The 18,047-nt window shown below is 42.8% G+C and overlaps 1 long non-coding RNA gene across 1 annotated transcript; it reads right to left on the bottom strand.

The window, feature by feature from the left end:
- Window positions 1-238: 238 nt before the first annotated feature.
- LOC119455528 (uncharacterized) lies at window positions 239-10,041 on the bottom strand. Its single transcript, XR_005192974.2, has 4 exons — window positions 9,942-10,041; window positions 8,430-8,607; window positions 6,479-6,564; window positions 239-1,756 (listed from the first exon to the last, which is right to left on the bottom strand). It is a non-coding gene; the product is annotated as an uncharacterized LOC119455528 (long non-coding RNA).
- Window positions 10,042-18,047: the final 8,006 nt, after the last annotated feature.

Raw genomic sequence — 18,047 nt, 5'->3', positions numbered from 1 at the left:
TTAAAAATCCATGTGCAGCTTGCATAGTAAGTACATCAAATTATGTTTCAAAAGTGCTACTTCTTGGCCATCCTATCATCCAATTTGTCAAAAAAAGACTGCTGTCTCACCTCTAAATGTTTCCATTAGCACTGCCTCCCTGTTTGCATCAAATTTCGATCTGCTTCGGTTCAGATCTGAAAGAACAACACAACAGTTAAAACATGTACAAATTTTATTCAATAAAATATGCGCACATCACAGTGACCTTTAGTGACAGTACATATAGCAATCAGAAAAAGCACTTAACTTTGTAAGGAAAGCATCAGTTTACAGCACACGAAGAGCCTGAGAGAAGAGGTACATTGCATCCATTGATGTTCTCAAGGAACGAATCACCAATGGCCTTGCCACGAGGGTTCATCGCAAACTCACACATGTCAAAATACCTAGATGTTCTTTCTGTACACCACAAGGGCCACAAAGGTTGGCCGCCTCATCACTAGTAACCTCGCTTTTCGGTCTTTGCTCAAGTCATACAAGGCAAAAAGCAGAGTTGATCTTGATGCTAAATGACACGCAATGTCTTGGCCAGCCGCTAAAACTGCCAAGTGAGCAAGAACATCGTGCCTCAGCGCCCATCCGCTAAGTGGTAAGCAAGAAAAGCAAGCGTGCTACCATCCTGTATGTATGTGGCATGAGCGAGACTTTTGCCAGAGTGTTGAATGACTGCAATGGTTGGGTGGCACATGTCCCTTCCAGCAAGCTATGTGGTGAACTGGTGTACATGAAGGACCCCTTTGGAAGATTGAACTAACTTGGCTCCATGTACATATTCACATGCAAAAAATGTAATTCACTGTCAATCTGGCAACGTTAAGAAGCACCCAAAGCAGGATAAGCACTAGCTCTTTAAAAGCAACCTTATTTCCGACGCATTATCCGAACACCAGGAGAAAACAGGGCCTTCTATACACTAGCACTAGGCATCCATAATTGCCACTGCAATATTACCAATGCAATTACTACTAAAATCACAGCATATTCAGATGACGTGCTAAGCGATAGGAAGGTCACACGATAATCTGCCTGTCATCTATGCATGCGCTCTCCGCCATCTCACCTGTACAGAACCAAACCATTGCCTCTGCTGTCATTTGGGAACAAAGGACCCATACTGGCTCCGAAATACAATTTCTTGTAATTTCACTATTTTTTAAAATATTATTGGTGAGTGTTTGCTTTATGTCCCATAATACAAAAACTATGAATAACATTTAAACAAAATAAAGTTTTCGAGGTTTGACTAGCTATTGGCAGTATTACTCAGCTGCATAATCCAAGGCTACGAACACCAAAATAGCCTGAGCGTTAAAAAAAAGAAACAAAAAAGGCTAAGTGCATACAGGAAGGTGCATTTCAAGACGACTTTAGCAGCTTAGTCAGATTTCTCAGCCTGCTCAGTACTGGCTGTGATTTTGTTAGCTCTAGCAGTTAACCGTGCTATTAAAGCTGTTGGGACTTGGCGCCTAGTTTTGTCGTTTTCGTTTTCATTTCAATCATGTGTTGCAGCAATGAGAGTGTCTGCTCCGCAGAGCTGATGTATTCGATGTTGAAAGCCCCAGTACATAGAAAATAAAAATAACCCCGTTACACCGGAAGTGAAGTCCAATACATCTACACATACATATCCACACTTCACACACAGGGCCTTGGAAGAGATGCGGTTGTCGCCAGTGTACAGCAATGTGGGGTGGGCAAACTCCTGTTCTGGCGTCTGCAAAGCAAACATATAAATACATAAATTGTTGGTGCACAAAAACAATACGGGTTGCTCTGCGACAAGGTTTTAAAGAACTGACTTTTATTTTAGGTAAGTGTTGCCGAAATGAAAAATCACGCAGAGAAAAAGACCAAAATTGCTCATTTCTGTTTGAAGTAGGCAAAAATAGTTTGTTATATTACCAGAAAATTAGAACAGTTCTAAGCTTTTACTTCAAAAGCAGTAAGTACCCATTTTATTGTGCTACAAAAAAAAGAGTACCATAAGCTGCAGTTCAATTTTCATAACTTGGTTTTGCAAGATCATATGTGCAGCCATGGATGGTTGCACAAGATTTGCTCTGTCATGTGATCTGATCTGCCACTTTGACATATTTAATTGCTTTGATAATGTCCATTAGGTAGAGAGCATAAATGGTTTCTCTGGTTACTTTCATTGCTTTCAAAGCCCAACAAAAAGTACCACTAATAATTTGAGTAAATAGAATGCCACACATAAAGTGCCTGCACACACTGATTAATTGCTTGACACTTCTTAAGCCTTAATAATCAAGTTTAACAAAATTATCTCATTTTAACTTAAGGATATACTCCAATTCTGTATCTTGGTGGTTTTCTAGCTCTGAAATTTCCCCACAGTTATACAGGGTCTTGAATATTATGCCGCGCATGTTCAAAAGAAGGTTTTGCGCTCACCGCTACACTGTTCTTGTTCACATTTTGCAGAACAATCCCAATTTGGGGTCGGCTTCGTTTAGTATAACGCTTACCAAAGTTAACTGCCTGGTTTTTAAGAAAAATGTGCAAATTTTTCTTCACTTACGGGGATGCGAGCTGCTGCGGCGACAGCGCTGGCATAAACCTGTGTCGCCGCCTGCCGGCAGCTGCAAAAAGCAGCCGGTCAAGGATGTTTACCACTGGGTTTACCATGTGTTGCCTGCTCATGAACACACTGCAAATGTCCCTGATCGCCTGCATTCTGCAGCTGCCGGCAGGCGGCGACACATGTTTATGGTAGCGCCATCGCTGCAGCAGCTCGCATCCCCACAAGCGAAGGCAAATTTGCACTTTTTTCTTAATACCAGGCAATTAACTGTAGTAAATGTCATACTAAACGAAGCAGCCCCCAAAATGCAATCATTTTGCAAAACTTGACCAAGAACGGTGTAGCGGTGGGTGCAAAACGTTTCTTTGAACAGGTGCAGCGAAATATTCCGGGCCCTGTACATATTCACAATTGCCTCATACTGACACTGTGTACTTGGTCGTGTAAGGAGCTCAAACTTCTAACCATTTTTGTGAACATGTCGTCCCCTTGCTCATTGACAAGAAATGGTAGAACCATGATGGCGCTCACGCCTTTTGCATCTGAAGAGAAAAATTACAGCAGTGAAAGGGCTGCAGCTGCTGACCAATTTCGCTGCTTGTAATTATTAAGTAAACTAGCAAGTATAAAACTGCCAGCAGCAACAGCTTATAAGATTCATACAATCATACAGCAGTCCACTTAGGGAATTTCGGTGGCACAATTCAATGCTAAATGGGTAGTGAATAAATAGTAACTGCAGATCATCATCATCAGTCTATATAAATTTCCCCCCCAATGCAGGACGAAGGCCTCTCCCTCCGATCTCCAATTACCCCTTTCTTGCGCTAGCTGATTCCAACCTTCGCCTGCATATTTCCAAACTTTATCACCCCACCTAGTTTTCTGCCATCCTCGACTGCGCTTCCTTTCTCTTGGTATGCATTCTGTAACTCTAATGGTCCACCGGTTATCCATCCTACGCATTACATGGCCTGCCCAGCTCCATTTCTTCCTCTTAATGTCAACTACAATATCGGCTATCCCCGTTTGCTCTCTGATACGTTAGGCCTAACATTTTTCGTTCCATCGCTCTTTGTGTGGTCCTTAACTTGTTCTCGAGCTTTGTTAACCTCCAAGTTTCTGGCCCATATGTTAGCACTGGTAGAATGCAATGATTGTACACTTTTCAATGGCAGTGGTAAGCTCCCAGTCAGCATTTGACAATGCCTGCCATATGCACTCCAACCCAATTTTTTCTTCTGTAAATTTCTTCTCATGATCAGGGTCTCCTGTGTAGGTATATACAGCTATAAGCAGCTAACTGCATATAGCTATCTACAAAAAAGGATATTCGCAAGATGTGTTCGGCTATTTAATGGGTGATGCTTATGGAAGTGTACTGCAAGTGGGTCAAACATGAATAGGTGGAACAAATGGGCCAGATTTTTGTTAATCAAGACTGTATGCAGCCAACAGATAATTAGGCCACGGAAAGTACAGGGTAAATTAAATGTGATTTTATTGAAATGTAAAATAACTAAACATTGGAAAGGAAAGTAGGCAAAAAACAACTTGCCACCAGTGGGGGCAAACCCACGTCATATGCATTACACATGTGAGCCTGTATCAGTTAAGCACGATGAAGGTTATTCTCCCATTCACCTCATTCCGCATTTGTTATGTTTACAAGATATGGCCCTGGAACTGTTAGCACCACTCAAGGCCATGGCTGACGCTGCTGCATGTTCGTTGAACCGTAGGCGTCATGTGGTACATGACATTTAAGAGCAGGCAGATGGCACTGTATGCTACCTGAAGGCACCAATGCTGTTATGAATGCAAATACTTATAGGCCTGCTGCCTGCTCCTAAGGGTCATCCCCTTTGTGATGGTTGCAGGTAAAAGTATGTGCCACATCTTCTGCCATGATTATGAGTTTGGTGCTGGGCCACATTTAGTACACATACACAAATCCCCAAGAATGTGAATGAGAGGACAGCTACTACCACAGCTCAATGAGTAGACTATTGCATGCTCAATTTGCAAGATGTGGGTTTTGCTCCCACCAGTGGCAAGTTATCTTTTTTATATCTTTTATGACTTCTACAGTTCAATAAAACCACATTTAATTTCCGCTGTGGTTCACTTGGCCTTTCAATGGTTGGACCAAACATGAAAACCTTGCTCATTATATTACATTGTACTTTTTTGTTTGTTTAAGAAAAACTAGCAATAACTACGTATTTGAAAAACATACTATACAGGCACTGATTCAAGTTATAGTTTCCTTAGAATTATGTAATGATAAGTTCAGAAAGCTGAAGGATGGGCCAAGCTAATGTGAACATATCTGCTAGTTTGTTACTCCTATTCAGGTGGACACACTTGGATTATGTGAGGACGCATATAAAAATACTCAGTGCAACGTGTCATTTCCTCAATGTGCTTTCACTTTGTATCCTTAGCGCTGTTTCCACCTGAATTTGGGGCTAGTTCATTATACATGTCGAAGTGAAATGCATGAACGAGCTACAATAAAAAAATGGTATCATCTGTTTCCTTTCTGCTGTGCTTTCTCGTGACTCAGTAGCACGTTTCAATTAAACGCCATGTAAACAATCAATTGTGAGCAGATCTTACATTGCTACCATACTGCTGCTGTACTGCACTCCACGGTTCCTTGGCAGTCAACAGAAGCTATTCACTGGGAATAAGTTTTATATTCAAATAGCATTGTGGCTTCCTTAATTAATGCTGAAAAACAGCTTGTGACCAACATCACTTTATTCCTTTCAGTCATGACTGTGTGTGTCCTCCAAATTTAAACAAATTTTCTGTATATACAAAGCAAACTCAGCCGAAAAAAAATTCAACCTGGAGCATGAACATTTAAGTGAGATCAGGCTAGTCATCATAGTTACAGAAATAACTGATTGTGAAATTTATTATTTTAGATGCATTATTTCACGACAAGAAATAAAAATTGTTACAGAAGTAGATGCACTGTTATTAATCTAAAGGCGTTCTAATGCGAAAAAGAGCACCAATTAACAGCAATGATACATAGCAACACTTTCTGACTACTTGTCAAACATGGTGGTATGCTTTTTCAGATACTGTTGTTTTGCATTATTCGTCTTATTTATTATGATGTGTTTACCATTAGCTGAAGCTAACATTGGTACAGCAATTATCAGTTTCAGGATACCTAGTACACACAATTTTGCAAGAGCAGCTCTGATGCAGTTGACAGTTATGTAGCAGCAAGTGGGAACAACAGTGCAATTTAGATAAATTAGGAGATTTAAGCTTTAAGATTTTGTACTTGTTTTTCAGGTGCATGTGCCAGGAGAACTAGAATGAAGTGAAAGCAACTGACTTTACATAAATACCAGTTCAGTGGCTTCCGGTTTTCAGGTTGTGTAATAAATTGAAAACAGTACACAGTAAAAACAGAGTTGCCCTAATCTTAACTTGTTTTTTGCACTGTTTCCTTCATGTTCTAAAATGTACCAGTCGAGCTATCTTAGCACACCTTTCAACACAGCAGTTGAGTAATTTCTTTCTGTATTAGTTTGGTCAAAATTTTTATGCATAAATGACTACAGGTACAAAATATATTGTTCAACCAATTGTATATTTAGCTGAGCATGCAATTAATTTTACAGAAGGTGGCCGTATTGCACCTCAGATGCAGAGCTGCTGTTGGCATCTTCAAATTTAGTCAAGCTGCAAAGCTTATAGATCACAGCATGTCTACTCAATGACAAGCACACAGACGAGAACAGTTGCGAGAAACAATGGCCATAAACATTACGAAGTGCTAAGAAAGACTTTGACAGCATATTTCAACCTTTAGATGTGCCAAAGAAATCAAAATGAAGGAAATTTCCAAGGAAATGCTCTTACATAGCCAGAGTCCAATCTGTTCCTCAGGGCTGGGTACTGGTTTACCAAGGCACCTTGCAGCAATGTTGTACAGCTTATTCGGGTACCTGATGTTTACAAAAGTGTGCATAAACCTTCTACATAAAACAATATACAAAAAAACAATATGCAACAGCACTGTAGTGCAACCATTTCCATGAAATATCCAGCAGGTGAACTGTGATTCATCAGATGGGAGAATTTGTTCGGTTAACTGCACTATGAAAGCATTAGGTGCATGACCAGACAGAGGTTATAAAATTTATCGGATGGGTTTGACACAGGAGAGGGGTAACAGTATATCCTTTGGACCTGCAATAGCCAAGATAAACTGATGATGATGACCAGAGTTCACACTCTAACAATACATTCACCAAAACAGATTATAAAAGAATTTAATTATTACTTCAAATGAGTTTACTACTAAGAAATGCACACAAGGGAAAATTAGCCATGAATACCAATTTGAAGAAGCATCTTCTATAAGAAATTAGGAGGGCGGCTGATTAAGCTAGTTGTTGATCAATTATCGTGAGTGTACAGCATGTCACCAATTGCCACTATATGACATGCATTTTATTTGTTTTCTAAATTTCCATGAGCATGCAGATATTCCTTCCAGTTGCAAAGTTGTACGAGGCACTAGCTGACATGTACACAAAATTTAGTTCACGTACGCCCGTTTTTTTAGAAAAAGGGACTAAGTCGAAACATCGCATTCTGAGAAATGTGCGAATAGATGTGTCAAATTGCTTGCTTAATCAATACATCCCACGATTAGTCATCTTCATACTAAACTTTACAGTATTTCCCTCTCTTTCTGCAGTCCTTTCAGTGCTGTTATGCTTCAGCTTTAGCTTGAAATTGCTTTTTTACCCGCCATGAGTCTGTTGATAGCATCCACATGGAAAAACAAAAATGTACAGGAGTGACCTCCAGATGGTTTAGTACACTTTCACGGCAGCGGTTGCAATAAAACTTTCAATTTCGTATCAATGTATGTGTTTTCCTCATCAGCAACACTAAAAGGCATGAAATAGGTCCTTCACAGATGTGACGTGCCCTCCGAAAAGCACACACCAACATAAACAAAAGCAAGAGGAACGCATGAGAGCTACAAAGAGCTCCCTAAGGGCTGTAAAATGCATTACAAAAAGAAAGAAAGTCACAAACCAAAACCAAAAATACTGTCTAATGCAAGACGTTTTTATACGATGGAAACTTCATATCATAAGTCTCGACGACAGGTCATGCCCACGTTACAGTCGACGCTACAAATATAATGAATTAAATAAGTGGCTTAGAAGTCGCATATAGCCAAGTGTTTTATATTTTTTGAAAGCTATAAACATGTGCTATAAGTACAACGCAAAATCAGAAATTTACGGCTTGGGCCTAACAACGTCTAACCCCCCCCCCCCACCTTAACAGCTGTACCCACAATTTTCAAAATACCCGAACGCTCTAGACACTGGTTGAGAGCATTCTCAGCCCAGAAGGCATTGAGCACATTGTACTTTTCGAGCCCAAGTGCAGCCAGTCTACACTGGCTAACCTCATTGTCTTTCTATCTAAACCTATCAATGCCTTTTCATTAGTAACAAAGCTTTAATTCGGCCCTGAAACACTTAGTGCATAGTAAGAAAGCATTGCCACTCTGTTAACGAGGCTCCTGTGGGAGTGTGAACAAAATATTACACGACATGCAGCAGAGAATTCACAATCTCGTGCAAAAGCAGTTAAAAATTGCTTGCTCTCACTTAAGCATAGTTGTTATGCAGTGTCATCGCAAGCAGCTAGACCCACAACAGCTATTGGCTGATTTCGTGATCGCAAGAACATTCTCATTAATACCATTATTGCTCATTTGAGTTAAATAAACAAAATATATATATATGTATTTGACCTCAAAAAGACAAAACAGCCATTTCACCTTTGCACTGCTTTTCTGAACATGACGACTGCACGCTGCTGCGCATGGCTTCAGAGATGAAAAGCGCAGCGTAGAAATTGCGGCCGCCACGAGCCGCCTTGCGTTCACCCTACGGACAGCAACGGGGCATTGCTTTCTTGTGCCCCCTTGCCAACTCCCCTGTGCAGCTTCCAGCATGCTAGTGGAAATGAAAGCAGACAAAAAAACACTTATCGGTGCGATAATTATGTCTAACTTCACTTGTCCTTGAAGGATTCGAAAACTTTTGTGGAAGGAAATTTTTGAGGTGACGTAATTTAATAATGATGATATTCTATGATTACTTAGAAAAGTGTTTCAGGACCCCTTTAAAGTATTGCTCAAATACCGTTATTTTATCCTTCCAGCATATGACAGACTTTAGTCATACAGAGTTAACTAACGAGTACAGATTGGATAAGACATACGGATAAGCATACAGCTGTTTTGGCGCCTCTGATGCTTCAGAGTGGCTTTGGGAGACGAATAAGTTAATGAACGCCCCATCATGCACTGCTGTGCTTTCATTCATGTTGACATAGCACGGGAACCGATCTTTGACCTGAAAGCATACACCAGTGGTTTATCAATAGGTTTGAACCAGTGGACACTGAACAGGCATTGATTAATTTTTAGCCTTTTTCTATGGTTGCTGTAGTGTCCCAAATAGGTTTGTTATTTAAAGCCATAACAGCACAGCACAACACTAATCCTGCGGCCCATATGTGAGCTAAGTGCAGGACACATTGAGCAAACAAGTTTGAGCTTATTTAGCAATGCCAGCAACAATCAGTATATAGGAATAGATGATTTCCCAAAGATAGAACCATATAGTTGATTGCACAACGTTTTCATAGTCCTGTTGCTGAAAATGTCAATGAATGTTTTTCCTGGGTTGGTTGAATTTAACTTTATTACTGCAGGATTACTGCAGCAAACAAATAACAAGGCAGACAACACTCCTGTTTTCCTCGTCTTGTCTGTTTATTGGTTAAATGCTACAGAAATTTGCAGATTATGGCATACTACGACCGGTTACACAAACTAAAGCACCATTACATTGTTTGAAGCTGTTAGTACTTCACCTTTCCCCATGTAATAGGGTAGCGATTGCACACCTGAGCTCAAATCAGTAGTAAACCAACCGCAAAAGTTTTCAGAAGACGGAAGTCCCGAAAACGTTTAGTTTCCTTTCCATTTCTCCCCTAGGCAAAAACTTAAGTTGATCGAGCAACGATGCGTTCCTAAGGGCAAGTATGCGCTTCACGTGTCAATGTCAGCGACGAGCCGAAAATATTTGTAATTGGCAGCACAGTGAAGTGACATAGGGCAATTTCGTAACACTCGGACTGTCAGGTAAACGTGAAACAACTCAACAGTTACTACTCGTGCTCGACATTTCCGCTACGCATACTGTTGCTATTTTGCCCATACGAACCAAACAGTGACCAAATCATCTTTACACTCCATAACACGCAGAACCTTCATGCTCACCTGTATTAGGAGATCGTTGCATGTCATCAGGTGCGCGAACCCACCCATCCGCAAACTTTCGTGAAGGTCGGCGAGCTTCCGGGCGCCTGTGAACTTCACAATTTTCTTTGGTGCCCGTGCGAAACGAGGTAAACTGCTTCCGCATCAGTCGGCGAGCCTTCAGTTGAAGTCAGATCAGATGACATGCTGCTACAGTTGTCGGGTATCGCAGGCGCAACGGACGCAAGAGAAAAATCCCACTCGCGTTTCGACGGTCGCAGGCTTGCCGCCGTCATGGAATAAAGAACCGCCGGCGTGGTTTCAGATTCTGAGGAGTAACCGCTGCTACCGCTGCCGCGCTTTTCACAGTTGCGTATCCAAAGTCGAAGTAAATGCGAAAGCCATAAGCCAACCACTGTACTACGAGCATCAAAACCGCCAACGACCGTGAAAGTAATTGTGAATCTCGAAGGTTGTGCTTTTTTTCTGTACTGCAAGCCCATTTTACTTACGCCGTCACCGCTGCGTTTGAAACAGTTCTCAGAGGCTATGCTTTAGCAGGCTAGAAAGGGTCATAAGACCCATGACTGGTTTTTTATATATTATTTTGTTTTATTTACAACATTGTGGTAAACATAAATAAAGATGTGTTGCAACGATAATAAGAAAAACAACCTTGAATTGCTAATTATTATTTTTGCTCACTGGTACACGACCCGAATTAATCGTGTTTACTAGGAGGCGACACAAATAGCTGTGCACCTCTACTCGGTACGCTCCATCAGCTTCAGTGAATGATGAGTTCCGCGTGCAACTTGGTGGACTTCATAGTTTGTTTTTCATTGACATTGAGTGTATATTCATGTTATATTTCCATTTCTTTTTTTTTTATTCTATGCATGTTAAATCAATATTTATGTACTTCCGCCCCTTATTGCTTCCCTTGAGGAATCTTTAAATACAAAACAGATATGTATGTAAACCGCGTTGTATATAAATACCATCCAGTGTTTTCACTATGAAGTTGGCGTTTTGCCATCCTGCTTCTGTAATTTCTTACTGAATATTAAAAAAAACAATTTGCATTTCTTGCTATGTTGATAATTCAGTAATGAAGCACTGAATGAAATGCGTTTTACTTTTTGCGCCTATAGTTAGCCTGCATTGTTTTGTTTTCTTTGGTATAGTCAACCAACTATTTCATTGAGTGATCCAATGAATCCACATTGGTTGATTGGATAAGGTGCTTATCACTGACTCCCTTCATGGGAGTCCTCCATTTCATGCGTGAGTCCCGACTTCGCTTCGTGACTACCTTTGGAAGAAAAGGTAGTCAGCGTCTGAAAAAAGAGAGTCGAGGTAGTCGTGACTCTCTTTTGACTCTCTTTTTTTTAAGAGTGTAGCTAACGCTACAAAAAGTTGTGTACGGGAAATACCGCTGCCATAAACTAGAAGCTTGTTTCCCCACAGTACGACTGAGTCTGTGGAGAAACAAACGCATTGTATGTTTCCTTCGTATTTCCAAGCGATTTCGTGCGACTGCATTTAAAAGCCCGGAATCAGGTTAGTCATGTCCGAACGATCGTCAGACCAGTGTTTTGCTGCGCTACGAGGACATTGTAAGAGTCACCTTACGAGAGGAAATATTCCCGACAAAGCGGGGCTCCGAGAAGTATTCTCAAGAGATTACCAATTTGCTCAGCTAAGCAATCGTGTGGCTCACAGCAGGCCCTACAACAATTGACCCGGTGTAGTTCAGTGGTTGCGGCTCCACTTTCTCAAACCTTCACAACCTTACCTTCGCGTATAACGTGCGAGATTTGCGTACACTTAACAGGCACGCATGATTTTAGTTATACTTCCGAGCTGAAAAACGAAATCACGCAGAACCTCCTCTAGGAGTTGCCTAAGTATGCACAAGCATTGTGCCGCTTGCTAATCCCCACGCTGCCCGGTGTCATCATCAATGTTATGAAACTTGATTCGACCAGCATAAACCCTTATAAACCCTCATCGGTCGTTATCAACCTTATCGAACACGATCCGACCCTTACGAACTATTATCGGTCCTTATCAACCTGTATGTCCAGCTAAGCTGTTACAAAACCACCACTACAATTGCTGAGGGAGCATGCAATGTTGATTCATGGTTCGGATGCTTGTTTTGCACTTGTTCTTTATTGAAACGTGTGCTGTTCTGTGTATTGTATGGGTGATCTGAATGAATGTATGCGCTGTTCGCTTCACTTCGCTGAGCGCTTGTAGCCTCTGCTTTACGTGGTTATGAGCCATTGCATTCGTCTTACGCGACGGACGGACAAATTTCTCATTTGGTAGGCATAGAAATGCTTATGCATTTAAAACTAAAACGGGATGGTTTATTAAACGAGACGAAGCTGCTGATTTTCGCTGTAACACGGGGACTATCTTTTCCTCTTTATTTCGTTCAGTCGCGCGCACTATAGATCATGAGTTTTTCCTTTCAATTTGTTTTTACACTGATAATATTCAAACCTTCGCATTGTCGGCACATTGCACTAAACACACGTAACACACGTAACAAATTAAGTAAACACCTAACAAGTAACACGTAAACACACGTAACAAGTGCTCTATTTGGCGATGTCCTTTTGCGTCAAAAATTTGCCTAATACTAAATCTGTCTAAGCACCTTATCTTTCTAAATACCAAATGAAACACTTTACCATGCACCGAAACTTGAGAAAAAGGGGGGGCACGCAACTAGGCTTCGCGCTTCGATGGCACTCCATAAAGCCATTTGGCCCGCTCCTTCTTGCAGAATCTAATACCATCATCTTTTCTTATACGTCATGGCGCAAATATGCATCACAGCTGCACATTCGTGTCCATTTTTGACATGGTCCGCAAGCTCTTTCCCATCAATTCCACGGCAAACGAATCTTTTGCCCCTGTAGAGATGCTTTGCCGCATAGTAGCCAAACAAAAGCGCCCCAGGAAAAAAATTCAGCCGGCGGATTAAAACCAAACTGAACCTACACATATAGAGAGACCTACAGTATGTGCCACTAGAGTGCAATTAGCGGATGAGTTTTTACTGTGCTGCAAATTACATTTTAAAAATTACCCCATGCATTTTCAATGGGTCTACAAAAGTGCCCCAGGAAAAAAATCCAGCAGGTGGAATTAGACTACACTCGACATATACCGTGAGAAAGTTGTCGGGAATTAGTGCCTAAAGTGCAAATCGCGAAAAACGAGCCATTGCTCAGTAATCGATTTTTAAAAAATGCTTCCCATAGAGTTACGCCAACCGCATCGCCCCAGGGTCGGCTTCGCCGCAGTAGTCGATGTCCCAGATTGCTGGACTTGGTGCTTCTCGTTTTACACTGTCTAATTATTTTCGTTACGCCAGTGTTAGGTCTCTGAAACTTACTCTTAGTCTACCTGAACTCTCCACCCCTCGTAAATGTGCACGACTGTGTCATTAGACCTATTTTTTCAACCGCACTCTAAATGGACAACTTATCACACGCCCGTCATTCATATCATCCCACAGTGATCACAAAGGTAAACTTCTTCTTTCTGGGGTTTTTCGTGCCAAAACCAGTTATGCTAATGAGGCACGCCGTAGCGGAGGGCTCCGGATAAATTTGACCACCTGGGTTTCTTTAACGTACACTACAACGCAAGTACACGGGCGTTTTTGCATTTCGCTTCGATCGAATTGCGGCCGCCGCAGCCGGGATTCGATTGCGCAATCTCGTGCTCAGCAGCGCAACGCCTCCGCTGGCTGAGGCACCGCGGCGGGTAAACGTAAAGTTGGTGTACCGTCTTGTCATAGAAAGTTATGCCAGGATTCCTTTATTCCACGAACAAGTCTGGATTGGAACCACCTGCATGCTTCCATCACCGCTATTCGAGACAATACAAGCTTGATGAGAGCCATAAAAAACTTGTGTTAAAAGTTTATTGCCGCACATGTATGTAGTCGTTGTTCATGCAGTCCACTACTTTCTTCAGGCCAGGAAATTAATTTATTATATAAATAAAGCTTCTGCGACCGTGAAAGGCATGTCTGCACGTGTCCGTCGTCATGAAAGCACAGCGAAGATCTTTGCAAACTACATATCGGCACGTACTAGAGCACCTGTATGCGTCATCATGGCAACAGGCGCAGAAAACTCACTTTTGAGGAGCACATGCTTTTGTCTGACTGGCATCTGTCGCTGCAGCATCACATGTGGTAGCGCCTTCCTGGGGCTCGTAGGCTCGATTGCCTGCCAGGGCCCCATCAACATGACATAACGCATTTACTCCGTCCTAAAATGCCCTTGATTCCAATGCACACCCGATTATTATGCCCAGAAGTAAAAAATGAAGTGCCCTTGACTCTTAAATTCGTATGAGTGAAAATCTTGTGTTCTCGCTTCGAGAAAGAAAACTTATTGGGTCTGAGGCACAATGCACAGGGTATCACTCGGGACGCTGTCGGAGGCCTCCGTATTAGTACTACTGTATGAACTACCCAGAGCGTGCCATGCTCGGTGCCATCCACAGCATGGAAATACCTCATTTCCTAAATGCGTTGCAAACAATGGCAGCGTAATGAACGAATATATTTATCAAACTAAAAATATCTGGCACACACTGCAGCGCACATATGTGACTGGTATGTAGCAGTGGAATCTCGATGATACAATTCTGCAGATTACGTTTCTCGAGATAATACGTTTCTTTTTCTTTTCCCGATAATACGATTTGGTTAGATAATACGATAATACGGTTAGGATACGATTTCTAGATGATACGCTTTTTTACCGGTTCCCGTGAACATCCTATCAACGAGATTGCCCTGTATAGTAAAAAACCTCACCGAGCCTGCCACATGGCAAAGAGCTGCCGACAGAAGGGGATGAGTGCTGTGTTTCGCTGCAATGCCCGACTTGGTGTTGGGTACGTGCAGTGGAACAGGTCCGTGGCATGCGCGGAATCCGCGAGCTCGTAAAGGGGGTGTTCATGGGTGCCAGTACACCAAATTGCTGCCCGCAATGCTCCGGCGCTGGTTTGATGACAGCGCTGCCAACTGCGAAGGTTGACATGTTTCAGCACGGCTCAACAGAAGAGGTCGTACAGGCAGATTCACTCATAGAAGAATGACTCACCGCTATAAAAACATTCACAGCAGCTTAACGTAATGTTGTCGTGTAATGCATTCCATTGAAAGAAATATACAATCAGTCAAGTCTAGTGGTACCATAACCAATGGAGCTGACTTGGAGGATGAGCAATGAAACGAAAATGGTAGGCATGAAGACAGCGGTGTCGATTGTAGAGAAAACGAGTAGCTGATTGTCTAGTTTAAAATAAATTAAACTCTAGGGGAATTACATTTCGGAACGAGAATATGATTATAAGGAACGCCGTAGTTGGAAACTCTAGATCAATTTGGACCTCCTGGGGTTCTTTAGCGTGCACCCAATGCACTGCACACAAGCATTTCTGCATTTCGCCTCTATCGAAATGCGGCCGCCATGGCTGTAATTTGATGAAGTAGCAGTGCAATGCCAAGCCACTAGGCCACCACTGTGGTAGATAGTATAGTTGAGATTTAAGGTACCCTCACAGTGTTTGGGCATTTGAACAAACAAGTGCGGTGCTTGATCCAACATTGGCAATCGGTTGGCAAAACATCAAACTGTTGCACAGTGGGAAAACAGGTGAAATTTCAAAGGAAAGCTCACGTGCCCTTCCCGTAGAGTGAGCCCTGCTTCCTACTAGCGAAAGAAGAGCACATACTGCGTGCAATGCAACGAATTTATGTGACTTCGGTAAATCTTCCGGTGGCAGAACGCGCAATACCGACAGGGCGAAGGGTGTTAGCATCACAAATTTCAGACGTCCTTACACAAAGGCTTTATGGGTTACCTATGTGGCGATGGCGTGAAGTGTCCGAAAAATCAGATGTCTGAAAAACTGGTCGTCTGATGCATGTTCCTATATGTTGCACTGGCTTAAATGCACCAGTTCTGCTCTGTAAAATGCGCATGGGCCTCCTTGACACCGACCATGCCACCGCACATTGGCACTGCCAGATCAAAAACGTGACCCGCAGCGGTGGCTCAGTGAGCTAAGGCGTTACGCTGCTGAGCACGAGATCGCAGGATCGAATCCGCAATCTTTGCATTTCGATGGAGGCGAAATGCAAGGACGCCCGTACGCTTGCGTTGTAGTGAACGTTAAACAACCGCAGGTGGTCAAAATTAATCCGGAGCCCTCTACGACGGCGTGCCTCATAATCAGAGCTGGTTTGGGCACGTAAAGCCCCAGAAATAAGAAGATGAAAAACGTGAAATTCTCCAATACAGTTTCACTGTAAAACAGAAGACAATATGCACGTGGCCGGCCTCACTACAGTCGAACACCGTTTAAAACGAACAGTTCCGCGAAATGCGATCGTTATATCAGTTATTCATTATATATGGACTCGCCCTTAAAAACGCCAAAAAAGTAACCACACTGAAGCTTGCGTCAGCTGTTACAATCCGGCAGCCCTTTGGTCCAATAACGAGATTTTCAATATCATTTGTGTTCCTGGTGCATTCCAGCACCTTCCTGTTAACTTCCATTAGAAACGATAGAACGAAATGTGGCGTTTTGTAGCTCTTTCAAAGCGGCTTCCCCTTCCGATCACTTGTCATTCCAAAACTTCAAGCGCAGCCGCAAAATTTCATTCGAGAGCGTTATAGATTATTACGATAACATCGAAAGATGTTGAAGAGACGAGGTGCCGCGCGAAAGACGATGAAGTGTGTCTGTGCTCTCGGTGCAAGCGATAGTGGGCCTGGCTGCCTGGCTTCAGTGTAAATAGCCTGTAAAAAGCCTCTTTCGTCTGTGTCCTTCCACACGTAACAATACTTTACTAGTCGTGGGACATGCCTATTCTGCAGATGACAGCGAAGCGTTCTAGTTGGCCAGAAGCGTGAACTTCGGAATATAGTGCGGCACGCTAGCAGTCTGCGAAGGTCTCTGACATCATGGTCTCGACATTTCGACTGCGTACATCACTCTTATCAGCAGTCGGCTACACGTAAACGAAGCGTCTCTAAACCGTGATCTCCAGAGAACGGCATAGTAACCGCCAAACCTTTGCAGCATTGCGTGGCGTCTGCGCGTGGTGCAGCTCTCTCGCCAACTACGGTCGCATCGACAGGAACGCGTGAGTGGCATTGTTATCATGGTGAACAGACATAAATGGTCGTTTCAAATCGTTGACAGGCTTAATGCACATGGTGTCGCATGAAAAATTACGCGAAAACAAGTGACGCTGTCGTAGGATCTGACATTGCACATTTGTTGTAGCTAGGGACCTTGTCCAGTACGTAGCACGCCTCCGTACTGGAGGCACGCCTTGAAAACGCGTGACCACACGGCACCTTTTTCGCGGCTTCCGAAATTCGTGCAAGGGTGTCACTCTCTCATCTCGAAGGCCGTAACGGCGTCGTGTTTGGACGGGAGCGGGGTGCGCGAAGCCCTCCACACAGTTTGGTCGCGTTTATGTGCTTTTTCACTTCGTACGTGCCCTATCTATAGCGTGTCCGGGTTCGAAGCGTTTGTTGTAGCAGCAGGGCGATTTCAAAAAGATTCGTTATATCTGGTAGCAGTTTCCATAAGAGGGTCGGAAAATCGTATATCCACTGAAATGTGGTCGTTATTACTGATAGATCGTTATTAGTGTGTTTGACTGTACATGCATAAGTGAGAAAAGAGAAAACTAGGCCAGAACTTAGCACCGCAATCTCTCCATGTAAGCGAAACCATGTTACATTGTGATAACTGACGTCTTAGCAGCGGCGCGTGCATGCTTTCCGGGCGCCCTTGCTGACTCACTTGTCAGAGTGGCGTTTCTATGCCTCGTATCTCATACAAACTTGCGATTTCCTGTGCAGTGAGGCGCTAACGTCTGCTCTACGCACCTACAGTTATCTGTTAATGCCTCCAAAGTGGACGAACAACCTATAACACCATAGAGAAATGAGTGACCAATGGTCGGATCTAACCACTCGCCCAGTGCAGTAGCCCAACGCTATAGAACCTTTAGGCCACCATTGCACGCACGCTTCTTTCATGCCAAAGTTGCATTGAAAC

The sequence above is a fragment of the Dermacentor silvarum genome, chromosome 1 (assembly GCF_013339745.2).
Source record: "Dermacentor silvarum isolate Dsil-2018 chromosome 1, BIME_Dsil_1.4, whole genome shotgun sequence".
NCBI lineage: Eukaryota > Metazoa > Arthropoda > Arachnida > Ixodida > Ixodidae > Dermacentor > Dermacentor silvarum.
This window is presented reverse-complemented; position numbering and strand designations above follow the sequence as displayed.